The sequence below is a fragment of the Pseudophryne corroboree genome, chromosome 10, assembly GCF_028390025.1.
Source record: "Pseudophryne corroboree isolate aPseCor3 chromosome 10, aPseCor3.hap2, whole genome shotgun sequence".
NCBI lineage: Eukaryota > Metazoa > Chordata > Amphibia > Anura > Myobatrachidae > Pseudophryne > Pseudophryne corroboree.
In genome coordinates, this window is record NC_086453.1 from 263464994 (window position 1) to 263481444 (window position 16451).

Here is a 16451-nt window from a genome sequence, read left to right on the forward strand (position 1 = left end):
CCAGTGATACTGCCGTATAAATCCAGTCCAGTGATACTGCTGTATATGTCCATTGGTACTGCTATATAATTCCATAGATACTGCCGTATATGTCCAGTGGTACTGCCATATAATTCCGGTGATACCGCCGTATATGTCCAGTGATACTGTCATATATATCCAGTGGTACTGCAATATAAATCCAGTGATACTGCTGTATAAATCCAGTGATACTGCCGTATATGACCAGTGGTACTGTGGTATAAATCCAGTGGTACTGGCGTATAAATCCAGTCCAGTGGTACTGCCATATAAGTCCAGTCCAGTGGTGCTGCCATATAAGTTCAGTGGTGCTGTCCTGTGCTGTATATTATTTACTACAAATAAAGGCGTTATTAATCTTTAATCCAAATAATTTTTACAGGGTTTGCCCTGTGTGGTGTAGAAGTACGCTCTCCTTTGCTGCATTGTGTTATATAACTCCAGAAATATAATGGAGAACAAAAATTTGGAGGATAAAATATATAAAGATCAAGAACCACTTCCTCCTACTGCTGCTGCTGTTGTTGCTGCTGGGAGTCGATCGTCATCCCAGAGGGGAAGTCAGAAGACCACTTGTACTACTTCAACTAAGCAAATGAATGTCCAACAGTCCTTTGCGAGGAAGATGAAATATCACAGCAGTCATCCTGTTGCAAAGCGGATAACTGAGGCCTTGACAGCTATGTTGGTGTGAGACGTGCATCCGGTATCCGCCATTAGTGCAGTGGGACTGCAGTGCCAACCCTAGATGGGCCAGGTGTTTGTGCGACACACTTGTGTCGCTTAGCTTAGTCATACAGCCACTTCGGTGCAACCTTTTGGCCTAAAAACAATTTTGTGAGGTGTGAGGTGTTCAGAATGGACTGCACATGAGTGAAAATGAATGTTATTGAGGTTAATAACACTGTAGAATCAAAATTACCCCAAAATTCTGTGATTTTAGCTGTTTTTATGTTTGTTTTTTTTCCAAAAATCATCCAGATCCAAAACCAAAACATGTAAGGGTGGTTTTGGCAAATTCAATCCAAATCCAAAACATGAGCGGGGATCCAGAACCAAAACTAAAACACAAAACACGAAAAGTGCCCGCCGCACATCTCTAATATTTATCCACATACTTGGATTACTATTGCAATGTCCACTGCTATTATATTTCTGTTCTCTGTGTTATTCTATGTCTAACGCCATCAGTTCCATACCAGTTATCATTCGGACCCCTGATCCATGCGGTGTTACTTTTTACTCAGTTATACTCGACACCTTGAAAGTGGGAATACCGGCAAAATATCAAATAATTGAAGATATCTACAAGCACTAACTGTCGTATTCAATGCCTCCCGCACTTAATAAAAGTGCAACATTGATTCCTGCCCTAAGGCTAATATCTCAATGGATGCCGAGAAGATGTTTGACTTGGTCACCTGGGATCATCTCTACCACACCTTAGGTAGATTTGGCTTCCCTTTTCAATTTGTCTCAGTTCTGCAGGCTCTGTACTCCTCTCCGTTGACTCAGGTCTCCAGCAATGGCTATCTTTCCTCCCCCTTTACCTTGCAACGAGGTACGCGGCAGGGGTGCTCATGTTGCCCCTTTTTTGCATTGGCCCTGGCCATTGATCTGAGAGGTCTGCAGAGCTTCAAGGGAATTCATATTGGTTCGGCTGAACTCAAACTTTCACTATTTGCGGATAACATGTTATTGTTCGTGTCCGGCCCCTGCGCCTTCCTTCCTGCCATCTTGACACTATTGTCTAATTTTGGTGCCTTTGCTGGGTATAAGATAAATGTCCACAAATCTGAACTTATGCCTCTAGGACCTCCTGATAAATCTCTTTTGCAACATACTGCATATACCCAGTTTCATATTGCCACTCAAAAGTTCAAATATGTAGGGATCCAAATTCCTTCTTCTCTTTCCTTATTATACAATTAAATTTACACAGGTACTTACCCAGATCTCCCACTTATTGTGTACCTGGAAACTACTTTCACTGTCTTTGATGGGCTGGATTGCCTTGATTAAAAGTGTAGTTTTTCCTAAACTCTCTTATCCCTTCCAAATGCTCCCCATATCCCTTTCTAAATGTGACATTTCACTTTGTACCCGTTTATTCACTAATTTGTTTGGCGTGGCAGATGCTCCCGGATTGCAGTATCGAAGTTGCAGCTGCCTAGACGTGAGGGTGGGGCGGGATTGACTGATATGCTGTATTTACTAAAGCTGTTTTTTTTCTGCTATATAAGTGACTGGCGCCTGACACGTGAGACTTATACCAATGCTCCCTCGGAGAAGGCCATGTTCTCTCCATATCTACCTGCTGCCCTTCTTCATTCTCCTAAGAAAGATATTCCCTCTCACATTCTTCATAATATACTTTTCCATGATCTGTATTTAGCCTGGCATTCGATATGTGCTAAACTATCTAGGCCATTTACAGTGTCACACTATGTCCCCTTTTGTGGTAACTTGACAATGTTTTTTTCAGACGCTGGAGCGAAAATGGTATTTCGAAGATCTAGGATGTGTTTGACCCGGGAGGTGTTATACTCACTTTCAAGGCCTTGCAGGACAAGGCCCAATTACCCCACTCCCCATTCTTTATATATCTTCAGGTTGCACACTTTGCACATACCAGCATGGCCTAGATGCCTACTGTTAATGGCCCGGACCCCATTTACAGGTTGATGTCCTTATTAACTCTCCATCCATATAAAACCAAATATATTGGCTCAGAATTGATGGCATTGTCTAGGGATAGATTATTGTCTTACACTGTATCAGTATGGCATTCTGACATTCCCTCTGTCTCCACCCTGATGCATTTATTTCGGTATTATGACAGTACCCTGAAACATCTGTGCTGCTCATGGTTACAGGAAGTTCATTTAAAATCTATTCATCTTGCTTATATATCTATATCTCAAGCTCGTAGGAGACACATGGTTGTGGATGAATATGGTTCCTGTCTCAAATGTAGACGCCCGAATGCAAAATTTTTCCACAATTTTTGTTCTTGTCCCAAGATACGGAAATTTTGGCAGAAGACTATACGATTTATCAATTCCATTTTTAATCTCCGTTTGCGCTGTAACCCTCTGACTATGTTATGTGCCAATTTTTCTGAATGGAATCTGGGCCCAGAGTCCAAAGCATTTATTCCCCTACTTACTGTTATTGTTACGGTGGCAAAAAAAAAAAAAGTGATATTGTGTAACTGGACCGCCCCTGCTCCTCCCTTTTTGGAAGCAGGTAAAACTCTGCTCCTACAAATTTTGTACTTTGATAGACAAGATGTTTTTCCCGCAATAGAAGTGGGGGTTAAGCGATTTTACAGTAAATGGGGCATCTACATTGAGATTTTGGACCAACCTACCCAATCCAAGATTTTACAGGTATTCTATACCACTTCCTGGTTTCAATACGGCCATATTACTTAAAGTGTTATAGACCCAATGCTGTATTATTGGACCTAGTACTGTTCCTTTATCTATATATATATATATATATATATATATTTATGTGGCTGGTGACTTCGGGATCCGGACTGAAAGTCGACAGTAACTAGGTCGACAATGTCTAGGTCGACCACTATTGGTCGACAGTAATTAGGTCGACAGGGTGTCTAGGTCGACAGGGTCTTTAGGTCGACATGTTCTAGGTCGACAGGTCAAAAGGTCGACATGAGTTTTTCACAATTTTTTCTTTTTTTGAACCTATTCATACTTAACGATCCACGTGGACTACGATTGGAACGGTAATCTGTGCCGAGCGAAGCGGTAGCGGAGCGAAGGCACCATGCCCGAAGCATGGCGAGCGAAGCGAGCCATGCGAGGGGACGCGGGGCACTAATTGGGGTACCTGGTCACTCTACGAAGAAAACGACACCAAAATAACATGAAAAACTCATGTCGACCTTTTGACCTGTCGACCTAGAACATGTCGACCTAAAGACCCTGTCGACCTAAAGACCCTGTCGACCTAGTTACTGTCGACCACTAGTGGTCGACCTAGACATTGTCGACCTAGTTACTGTCGACTTTCAATACCACACCCTGTGACTTCAGATTCATAGATCTTGCTATCACTCGCTGTCAGGGGCACGTAGGCAGGGTCCAGGATCCAGCATCCCACAAGCCAGTGTGCGCCTGCCAGAAAGCTGACACAAGTGCGCATGCGCAACTGACAGGGGGAATGCAGGACTCAGTGACGGTGATGCATGGGGCAGCGGAGACTGAAGACCAGTAACCGCGAAGATAAGACAAGGAGCCCGGAGAAAAGCCAGATTACGCGGTGGGGGAGGTTAGTACATCACGCCCTAACACTGCTCCTCACCTCTGTGGTGCCACCAGCAGCCACTGGGGGCACCCGAAAGAGCTACGTTCGGGACACAACCACACACACATCCTATGTACAGTACACTGTACCCACTCCCCACCATATACTGCCCTTATATACACTGCAACCCATCCAATTCCATATTCTATATTCAAGGCACACCCCTAATCCATATACTGCTGCCGCCATATACCGTATACTCCCCCCCCACCTCCATAACCGGCCCTAGCGTCCATAATTTTGACAGTCTTTAAACTAGTACAGATATATACAGGAAATTACAAATACTGTATGCTGTCACCTCTCCTAGAGGGGTATCCAATTAGCCACGATAACGCGATACGCGATCACGGCTAATGTGATCACACCTATCGCGCAAAAAATCGGGTAATCACAGCATGTGCACTTCCATTTATCGCATCTATCCTATTCCAAATCGGCGATAACGGCAATTGCGCAATAATTCTAGCCAGCAAAAGCATAGGAAAAAGTCGGGAAATATGCCTGTACCCCCCAAAATGCCAAATTAATATCGAAAACTGTTATAGACATCTATTAGTGGTCAAAATATAACTAATTGGTTTTAATAAATCGGGTCAAATGGCTGTTATATGCATTTTTTTTTCAAATGCCGATCAATGATAGAGAGCAATTTTTTTCTGCAAAGTAAGTGCTCTCATTAAATTTGAGGGACAAAAAAAAGTGAAAAATGATCGATTAGTCCCACCTGTAAGCCTACAAACACTTGTTACACTCATAATGTACCCCAACATCCATCACTTTGCATTTTTTTTACCCCAAAAATTACTGTTATATGTATTTTTTTTCAAATGCCGATCAATGATAGAGAGCTATTTTTTTTTGCAAAGTAAGTGCTCTCATTAAATTTGAGGTACAAAAGAAAGTGAAAAATGATCGATTAGTCCCACCTCTAAGCCTAAAAACACTTGTTACACTCATAATGTACCCCAATATCCATCACTTTGCATATTTTTTACCCCAAAAATGACTGTTACATGTATTTTTTTTTTCAAACGCCGATCAATGACATGTCATTATTGGCTAATTAAAAATAATTAAAACTTATAAGTGCCTAATTAGTCATTCAGGGGGGAGTCCTAGGAGTTCTAAGTCAAATCCCAACATTTTTAGCTTAAAATAGGGATTTTACACTACTTATCGCCAGCTCTGAGATGGTGACGAGAAATCCGCGATAAACCCTATGGAGATTTATCGGCGATAACATCGCCACTAACAGGATACCGGATTATCACATTTGTGATAATTTATCGCTAAAACGCTTCATCACAGCTAATTATATACCCTCCTAGTGTTTACTAACAGGTGTAGTATGGCTGACCAGCGGTCAGGAGACCGCCAGTCAGCATACTGACGCCGGGATCCCAGCAGCATACCGACGCCGGGATCCCGGCGGGGAGGGGCGAGTGCAGCAAGCCCCTTGCGGGCTCAGTGGCAACCGGGTTCTATTCCCACGAGTGGAAATAGTCCCTGTTGGTCGGCATGCCGACCATCCGGATAGTGAGGGGGCGGAATTTTGGTGGAGGTCATGTGACCGTCGGTCTCCCGACCGCCAGTCACATGGATACCACCAGTACTAACAATGCACGCCCTGTTTACAGACTCCACTGGAAATTACTGTGCAGGATGTTAATATAGGATTGCTTTGGGGGAGTCCCTGAGATCTTCCAGTTCCTGCAGTTCCAAGCCATCTCGTGGGAACTGAAATTCCACCTCCAAAGTTATTCCAATCAAGAGATGCCTAAAAAGTACTTTTGCAACTTGTTTTAAAGCCAGTTATCTTCCCATGAGATGACATTCCAACATCTGTGTTGCCAAACTCCTAAGGGTTGCTATTGGTTACTTTTCTATTGGTTAATATTTTGCACGGCGTACGCATGCATTCGCACACTTGCAAGGGGTGGGTTTTCACTCTATATGGGCGGCGACTATACGATCGTAGCCCTTTGCAAATTTGCAGAGGAGCAATCAGGTCTGAATTAGGCACCATGTCTCCCTCCTGCTTTTGCCACCCAAATGTCTAGAAAAATCCTTTCTGGAACAATGCCCACATCATCATATTGAAAAAAGAGGTTGGTCATCCAGACAGGGCCGGCAACAGAAATTTTGGGGCCCAGTACATTGATGTCTCCAGAGGCCCCCTCAGATTATATATATATATATATATATATATATATAGCATATATCCAACCTGGCACTCCTACAGGGCAGCAACGACCCCCACTTGTGCAACTTGCTTGTGTGCCCTCCTGGGGTACAGCCACCCCAAATACAACCAAGGAAGAACAGGCGGCACTCCAAGACTTTTAAGCAAATAGAATTTAGTGCACAAAATCAGTGCATATCATCAACGTTTCGGGGCATAACACCCCATCATCAGGATAACAACAGTGTACAATAGTGAATACATTTATACTTACACACTCCCGCCTCTACCTGCTCGCTGTCACACGCCGAGTCTGGAAACCGCCGCATTTCCGGTGACGATTACCGGAAGTGACATCGTCATCTGGACAGTGCCGCCAACCACCGCCGGACCGTGCCAATCTTCCTGTCACGTGTACCGGATGCGGCGTCATCCATGAAACAGCGGAGTTGACGGGCTGGGAGGAGAGAGCACACACAGGGCTAGTTACCATGGCAATCGCCAAACAATAACATTATAGCAAAAACAGTATTGTTCAGTGCAAAACCTATAAAATCAATACATGACAATGATAGCCTTAATGTTACATGTTACACAGTACATATAACCATGGATAATCCTTGTACCAAAAGTGCTAAGTGCATGAACAAAAAATGGAATCGACATAGAGATAAATGAACAAAAAAACAAATAAACAAAAATAATAATGAAACATCACCCTGCACAGGATACTTGGTCACCGAGCCATATACTGACCACACATATGTTATCAAAATGTATTTAGAACTGTGTGTAATACCAAAAATTCCCTGAGGGTACCAACCCTTACAAGGACCCACCAGTTCTATTTCGACTTATCAACTCTCTAATTGTCACCATGGATACACTTTTAGATAGCTACGATAATTCACAGGAAACATGTCAGGCTGAGGGATTCATTTAAACCCCTTGGATTAACCGTATCTAGGGTAAAAATCCATTTAGCTTCTAGTTGAAGCAATTTTTTTGATCTGTTTCCTCTTCTTAAGGAGCTAGGCACTTGTGCAATCATTCTGTATTTTAACATGGCCATGTTATGTCTGGCCTGCGCAAAGTGTCTAGCTACCGCTTGATCACTGTTGCCTGGTATCAGTGCAGCTCTAATGGCTGCCCTGTGTTGAGCAATACGCTCCTTGAATTGTCTTTCTGTCTTGCCCACGTAGTGTAAACCACATGGGCAAGACAGAAGATATACAACAAACTTGGATGTGCATGTCAGCGGAACTTTAATCTCATACATTTTTCCTGTGTATGGATGTGGGAATTTATTCCCAGTGATTAAAGATCTGCACGTCGTGCAGCCTGTGCACCTATAGCAACCTCCTTTTCTGCTGAAAAAGTGCTGTGGTCTGTCTATGCCTACTCCCGTGATATCAGTCCTAACTAAAAGATCTTTAAGATTAGGGCCTCTGGTGTAACTAGGTAAAAGTTTGGAGTTAAGTAAAGAAGGTAGTTCATTATCCGAGCTTACAATTGGTCACAACCTCTTTACTTCTTTCCTTATGGTCTCACTTGCTACTGTATACCGATTAACCCATGGTATAACTTTACCTGTTTTTACTTTGCTTTTTTCAGTTGCTAAAAGCATTTTTCTATCTAGGGCCATGGCTTTGGTTTTAGCTTGTAATAGCACTGACTTAGGGTATCCTCTCGCAAGAAATTTGTTGGTTAACACCTCCAATTGTTGTGCCCTCTCTTCAGTATCACTAGTGATACGACATGCCCATACAAATTGTGAGTACGGTAGGCCATCAACTGTGGCCCTAGGATGAAAGCTATCATGTCGGAGTATGGTATTTTTATTAGAGATGAGCGGATTCGGTTTTACTCGGTTTTACTCGGTTCTCAAAACCGAATCTTATTGGCTATCCAAAACACGTGACATCCGTGAGCCAATAAGATTCGGTTTTGAGAACCGAGTAAAACCGAGTAAAACCGAATCCGCTCATCTCTAATTTTTATCTGTGGGTTTCACATACAATTTGGTTTTAAAGTGACCATCCTTAATTTCTATATTGACATCTAAGAAATGGATTTGTTTTGTACTAAAACCCATGGTCAGTTTGGCTGGACAACTGGAGTTGTTGTGCTGTTCAATAACCTTCTCCAGTTGTTCACCTTGGCCATTCCACAGTACTAGAATGTCATCTATATATATATATATATATATATATATCAGTGGTTCCCAAACTGTGTGCCGTGGCACCCTGGTGTGCCTCGGGACCCTTGCAGGGGTGCCCTGGGTTGGTGGTCTAGGACCAATTCCAACTATTAATTATCAATGTAATAGGTAAAAACAAGTGCTGGTGGCTGTCAGTAATAATATATGTGGACAAACAGAAGCAAATCTTGTCCCTCACCACATAACTGAACCTATGGATGACACATAAACAAAATTTACTTCAGTCAATATTTCTTTCTAAATTTCTCAAAGAGAAACTTTTGGCCTAGGGGTGCCGTGAAAAAAAATCTAATACTCTAGGGTGCCGTGATTCAAAAAAGTTTGGGAACCTCTGATATATATATATATATATATATATACACGAAACAATGGTGCGGCACTCTTGCTGTATGATCCAAATAAATACACGAAAAACGTCCTGCTTTTCAACGTTTCAATTTCTTATACAAATTGTCATCAGGACATACAAACAAACATTAGAACATACCTTTTATACAGAACATAACCAGAGAAATGATCGAGTGCAAGGTGGGAACAACATCCACGCCACGAACCAGGTGAGTGTCTGACGTCATCACCGACCGACAAATGAGGTCAGGATGGCGCCGAACACCTGTGAAGACCATACAAAAATATAAACATTAAAATCTACACAGTGTGTCAAAATACAGATCGCTACATTCAGATGTTACCAAATATGGTGATACATTATTACAAGTATATTGCAATGCCAAAGTTCATGTAAAAAGCCACACATACAGTGTATGATCATTATACAGAGAACAGCTGCATTAACTCTTCACATACAAGAGAGGGGGCATGGTGATTTAGTTCAAGAAATACCAATTATTTTACCTATCCATGGTGATCGTATCTTATTAATATAACTAAGCCATATGAACATCTAATTTTACCGCAAACTTGAATATGGAATATTCTCATTTAAACCATGGGGTACAATGGTGTTAAGCTGGTGTATCCACCGGGCTTCACACCTTAGTAACTGTAACAATCTATTTCTGCCTCATATTGAAGGAACTATGGAGTCAATCATCCTATAGCGTAGACTAGCCAGGGAACGATGCGCATCATAAAATCGACAAGCCACTCGTTGGTCACTTGCTCCTGTACTCAAGGCCGCAAGAATAGCTGTCCAATGATCACCCATGTACTCCTTGATCTTCTTTTCGGTTTTACATTTTTGATATAACAAAGGCCGCAAGGGCAAACAATTTGGTACACCACGTAGCTTGAATTACATGTAAAATGATGGCACATTTTTAATGGTTTACCCGTATGAGGGTGATGAAAAGTGTTGCCCGTTAAAAGGAATTGACATGTAACACATGTACATTTAAAACAACCAAAGCGGGTGTACCCAAATAACCCGGTTTTGACTGGCTGTCTAGATATATTGGTTTTTTTAACTAGTGATGAGCGGGTTCGGTTCCTCGGAAACCGAACCCACCCGAACTTCACCCATTTTACACATGTCCGAGGCATACTCGGATTCTCCCGTATGGCTCGGTTAACCCGAGCGCGTCCGAACGTCATCATCCCGCTGTCGGATTCTCGCGAGATTCGGATTCTATATAAGCAGCAGCGCGTCGCCGCCATTTTCACTCGTGCATTGGAAATGTTAGGGAGAGGACGTGGCTGGCATCCTCTCCGTTTATTGTTGAACTTGATTGTGCTTTATTGCTTAATTGTGGGGAGGAGCTGTATAATATAGGAGGAGTACAGTGCAGTGTTTTGCTGATCAGTGACCACCAGTTTTATCCGTTCTCTGCCTGAAAAAAACGCTCCTTATCTGTGCTCAGTGTGCTGTATATATCTGTGCTCACACTGCTTAATTGTGGGGACTGGGGAGCAGCTGTATTATATAGCAGGAGTACAGTGCAGAGTTTTGCTGACAGTGACCACCAGTATACGTTGTCTGCCTGAAAAACACTCCATATCTGTGCTCAGTGTGCTGCTTTATTGTGGGGACTGGGGACCACCAGTATAATATTATATAGGAGGAGTACAGTGCAGAGTTTTGCTGACCAGTGACCACCAGTATACATTGTCTGCCTGAAAAACACTCCATATCTGTGCTGCATTGTAGACAGTATATAGTAGGAGTACAGTGCATAATTTTGCTGACCACCAGTATATAATATATAGGAGTACGGTACAGAAGGCCACTGCTGTACCTACCTCTGTGTCGTCAAGTATACTATCCATCCATACCTGTGGTGCATTTCAGTTTTGCAGTTTGCTGACCACCAATATATAATATATAGCAGTACGGTAAAGTAGGCCACTGCTGTACCTACCTCTGTGTCGTCAAGTATACTATCCATCCATACCTGTGGTGCATTTCAGTTTTGCACAGTTTGCTGACCACCAGTATATAATATATAGCAGTATGGTACAGTAGGCCACTGCTGTACCTACCTCTGTGTCGTCAAGTATACTATCCATCCATACCTGTGGTGCATTTCAGTTTTGCACAGTTTGCTGACCAACAGTATATAAAATATAGCAGTACGGTACAGTAGGCCACTGCTGTACCTACCTCTGTGTCGTCAAGTATACTATCCATCCATACCTGTGGTGCATTTCAGTTTTGCACAGTTTGCTGACCACTAGTATATAATATATAGCATTACGGTACAGTAGGCCACTGCTGTACCTACCTTTGTGTCGTCAAGTATACTTTCCATCCATACCTGTGGTGCATTTCATTTTTGCACAGTTTGCTGACCACCAGTATATAATATATAGCAGTACGGTACAGTAGGCCACTGCTGTACCTACCTCTGTGTCGTCAAGTATACTATCCATCCATACCTGTGGTGCATTTCAGTTTTGCACAGTTGCTGACCACCAGTATATAATATATAGCAGTATGGTACAGTAGGCCACTGCTGTACCTACCTCTGTGTCGTCAAGTATACTATCCATCCATACCTGTGGTGCATTTCAGTTTTGCACAGTTTGCTAACCACCAGTATATATAATATGTAGCATTACGGTACAGTAGGCCACTGCTGTACCTACCTCTGTGTCATCAAGTACAGGTTGAGTATCCCATATCCAAATATTCCGAAATACGGAATATTCCGAAATACGGACTTTTTTGAGTGAGACTGAGATAGTGAAACCTTTGTTTTTTGATGGCTCAATGTACACAAACTTTGTTTAATACACAAAGTTATTAAAAAAATATTGTATTAAATGACCTTCTGGCTGTGTGTATAAGGTATATATGAAACAAATGAATTGTGTGAATGTAGACACACTTTGTTTAATGCACAAAGTTATTAAAAAATATTGGCTAAAATTACCTTCAGGCTGTGTGTATAAGGTGTATATGACACATAAATGCATTCTGTGCTTAGACTTAGGTCCCATCACCATGATATCTCATTATGGTATGCAATTATTCCAAACTACGGAAAAATCCGATATCCAAAATATCTCTGGTCCCAAGCATTTTGGATAAGGGATACTCAACCTGTATACTATCCATCCATACCCGTGGTGCATTTCAGTTGTGCGCAGTATATATAGTAGTAGGCCATTGCTATTGATACTGGCATATAATTCCACACATTAAAAAATGGAGAACAAAAATGTGGAGGCTAAAATAGGGAAAGATCAAGATCCACTTCCACCTCGTGCTGAAGCTGCTGCCACTAGTCATGGCCGAGACGATGAAATGCCATCAACGTCGTCTGCCAAGAGCTGATGCCCAATGTCATAGTAGAGAGCATGTAAAATCCAAAAAACAAAAGTTCAGTAAAATTACCCAAAAATCAAAATTGAAACCGTCTGATGAGAAGCGTAAACTTGCCAAAATGCCATTTACGACACAGAGTGGCAAGGAACGGCTGAGGCCCTGGCCTATGATCATGGCTAGTGGCTCAGATTCACATGAGGATGGAAGCACTCATCCTCTCGCTAGAAAAATGAAAAGACTTAAGCTGGTAAAAGCACAGCAAAGAACTGTGCGTTCTTCTAAATCACAAATCCTCAAGGAGAGTCCAATTGTGTTGGTTGCGATGCCTGACCTTCCCAACACTGGACGGGAAGAGCTTGCGCCTTCCACCATTTGCAAGCCCCCTGCAAGTGCTGGAAGGAGCACCCGCAGTCCAGTTCCTGGTAGTCAAATTGAAGATGTCACTGTTGAAGTACACCAGGATGAGGATATGGGTGTTGCTGGAGCTGGGGAGGAAATTGACAAGGAGGATTCTGATTGTGAGGTGGTTTGTTTAAGTCAGGCACCCGGGGAGACACCTGTTGTCCGTGGGACGAATATGGCCATTGCCTGGTCAAAATACAAAAAAAATCAGCTCTTCGGTGTGGAATTATTTCAACACAAATGCGGACAACAGGTGTCAAGCCGTGTGTTGCCTTTGTCAAGCTGTAATAAGTAGGGGTGAGGATGTTAACCACCTAGGAACATCCTCCCTTATACGTCACCTGGACCGCATTCATCAGAAGCAGTGATAAGTTCAAAAACTTTGGGTGACAGCGGAAGGAGTCCACTGACCACTAAATCCCTTCCTCTTGTAACCAAGCTCCTGCAAACCACACCACCAACTCCCTCAGTGTCAATTTCCTCCTTACACAGGAAAGCCAATAGTCCTGCAGGCCATGTCACTGGCAAGTCTGACGAGTCCTCTCCTGCCTGGGATTCCGTTGATGCATCCTTGAGTGTAATGCCTACTGCTGCTGGCGCTGCTGTTGTTGCTGCTGGGAGTCGAACATCATCCCAGAGGGGAAGTTGGAAGACCACTTGTACTACTTCCAGTAAGCAATTGACTGTCCAACAGTCCTTTGCGAGGAAGATGAAATATCACAGCAGTCATCCTGCTGCAAAGCGGATAACTCAGGCCTTGGCAGCCTGGGCGGTGAGAAACGTGGTTCCGGTATCCACCGTTAATTCAGAGGCAACTAGAGACTTGATTAAGGTACTGTGTCCCCGGTAGACAAACAATTGGGAAGCTGCTCAATCATATGGTATGATTGAGCAGCTTCCCAATTGTTTGTCTGCTTGTGTGCATGAGGCATTGAATGGGAGCAGCATTTGGAAGGCATGCTGTTCCTTGTAGTGCCAATGGGAGATCCTGGGGGTGGCTCCCGGGTAAGTTAGCTCTCTGTTTGGAAGTGTTTTAGTAAAAGCCTTTATCATGAGGCGTACTGTGACAAATTACATGGCCCTATGTGGGCACTGCTATTATGTAGGTTAGGACTGCTGTATCAGAGAAGCCGTGAAGTGGCCAGCAGCTAAACATGTGTTTGCAAACATTTGTGACGAATTCTCTGAATTTTATTACCAGATAGGTTCAGGGATTGTTACAGGTAATTCTCAGTGTGCGGAAGGGAATTTGGGGGTTGGGGATTTGCACCCCCCTTCCTCTTTGTCTGTTGTTTGTCTGTGACCCCTCCCCCTTCCAGCACCTGATATATAATTACCTCCAGGTATGATTGAGCAGCTTCCCAATTGTTTGTCTGCTTGTGTGCATGAGGCATTGAATGGGAGCAGCATTTGGAAGGCATGCTGTTCCTTGTAGTGCCAATGGGAGATCCTGGGGGTGGCTCCCGGGTAAGTTAGCTCTCTGTTTGGAAGTGTTTTAGTAAAAGCCTTTATCATGAGGCGTACTGTGACAAATTACATGGCCCTATGTGGGCACTGCTATTATGTAGGTTAGGACTGCTGTATCAGAGAAGCCGTGAAGTGGCCAGCAGCTAAACATGTGTTTGCAAACATTTGTGACGAATTCTCTGAATTTTATTACCAGATAGGTTCAGGGATTGTTACAGGTAATTCTCAGTGTGCGGAAGGGAATTTGGGGGTTGGGGATTTGCACCCCCCTTCCGCTTTGTCTGTTGTTTGTCTGTGACCCCTCCCCCTTCCAGCACCTGATATATAATTACCTCCAGGTATGATTGAGCAGCTTCCCAATTGTTTGTCTGCTTGTGTGCATGAGGCATTGAATGGGAGCAGCATTTGGAAGGCATGCTGTTCCTTGTAGTGCCAATGGGAGATCCTGGGGGTGGCTCCCGGGTAAGTTAGCTCTCTGTTTGGAAGTGTTTTAGTAAAAGCCTTTATCATGAGGCTTACTGTGACAAATTACATGGCCCTATGTGGGCACTGCTATTATGTAGGTTAGGACTGCTGTATCAGAGAAGCCGTGAAGTGGCCAGCAGCTAAACATGTGTTTGCAAACATTTGTGACGAATTCTCTGAATTTTATTACCAGATAGGTTCAGGGATTGTTACAGGTAATTCTCAGTGTGCGGAAGGGAATTTGGGGGTTGGGGATTTGCACCCCCCTTCCTCTTTGTCTGTTGTTTGACTGTGTCCCCGGTACCAAATACCATCTAGGTTCCATTTCTCTAGGCAGGCGATACCGAAAATGTACAAAGACCTTAGAAAAAGAGTCACCAGTGTCCTAAAAAATGCAGTTGTACCCAATGTCCACTTAACCACGGACAACTGAGGAACATCATCGCAGAATGGCTTACCCCAATTGGACTCTCCTGGGGATTTGTGACATCGGACAACGCCAGCAATATTGTGCGTGCATTACATCTGGGCAAATTCCAGCAAGTCCCATGTTTTGCACATACATTGAATTTGGTGGTGCAGAATTATTTAAAAAATGACAGGGGCATGCAAGAGATGCTGTCGGTGGCCCGAAGAATTGCGGGCCACTTTCGGCATTCAGCCACTGCGTGCGGAAGACTGGAGCACCACCATACATTCCTGAACCTGCCCTGCCATCATCTGAAGCAAGAGGTGGTAACGAGGTGGAATTCAACCCTCTATATGCATCAGAGGATGGAGGAGCAGCAAAAGGCCATTCAAGCCTATACATCTGCCCACGATATAGGCAAAGGAGGGGGAATGCACCTGACTCAAGCGCAGTGGAGAATGATTTCAACGTTGTGCAAGGTTCTGCAACCCTTTGAACTTGCCACACGTGAAGTCAGTTCAGACACTGCCAGCCTGAGTCAGGTCATTCCCCTCATCAGGCTTTTGCTGAAGAAGCTGGAGACATTGAAGGAGGAGCTAAAACAGAGCGATTCCGCTAGGCATGTGGGACTTGTGGATGGAGCCCTTAATTCGCTTAACCAGGATTCACGGGTGGTCAATCTGTTGAAATCAGAGCACTACTTTTTGGCCACCGTGCTCGATCCTAGATTTAAAACCTACGTTGTATCTCTCTTTCCGGCAGACACAAGTCTGCAGAGGTTCAAAGACCTGCTGGTGAGAAAATTGTCAAGTCAAGCGGAACGTGACCCGTCAACATCTCCTCCTTCACATTCTCCCGCAACTGGGGGTGCGAGGAAAAGGCTAAGAATTCCGAGCCCACACGCTGGCGGTGATGCAGGGCAGTCTGGAGCGAGTGCTGACATCTGGTCCGGACTGAAGGACCTGCCAACGATTACTGACATGTCATCTACTGTCACTGCATATGATTCTCTCACCATTGAAAGAATGGTGGAGGATTATATGAGTGACCGCATCCAAGTAGGCACGTCAGACAGTCCGTACGTATACTGGCAGGAAAAAGAGGCAATTTGGAGGCCCTTGCACAAACTGGCTTTATTCTACCTAAGTTGCCCTCCCTCCACTGTGTACTCCGAAAGAGTGTTTAGTGCAGCCGCTCACCTTGTCAGAAATCGGCGTAC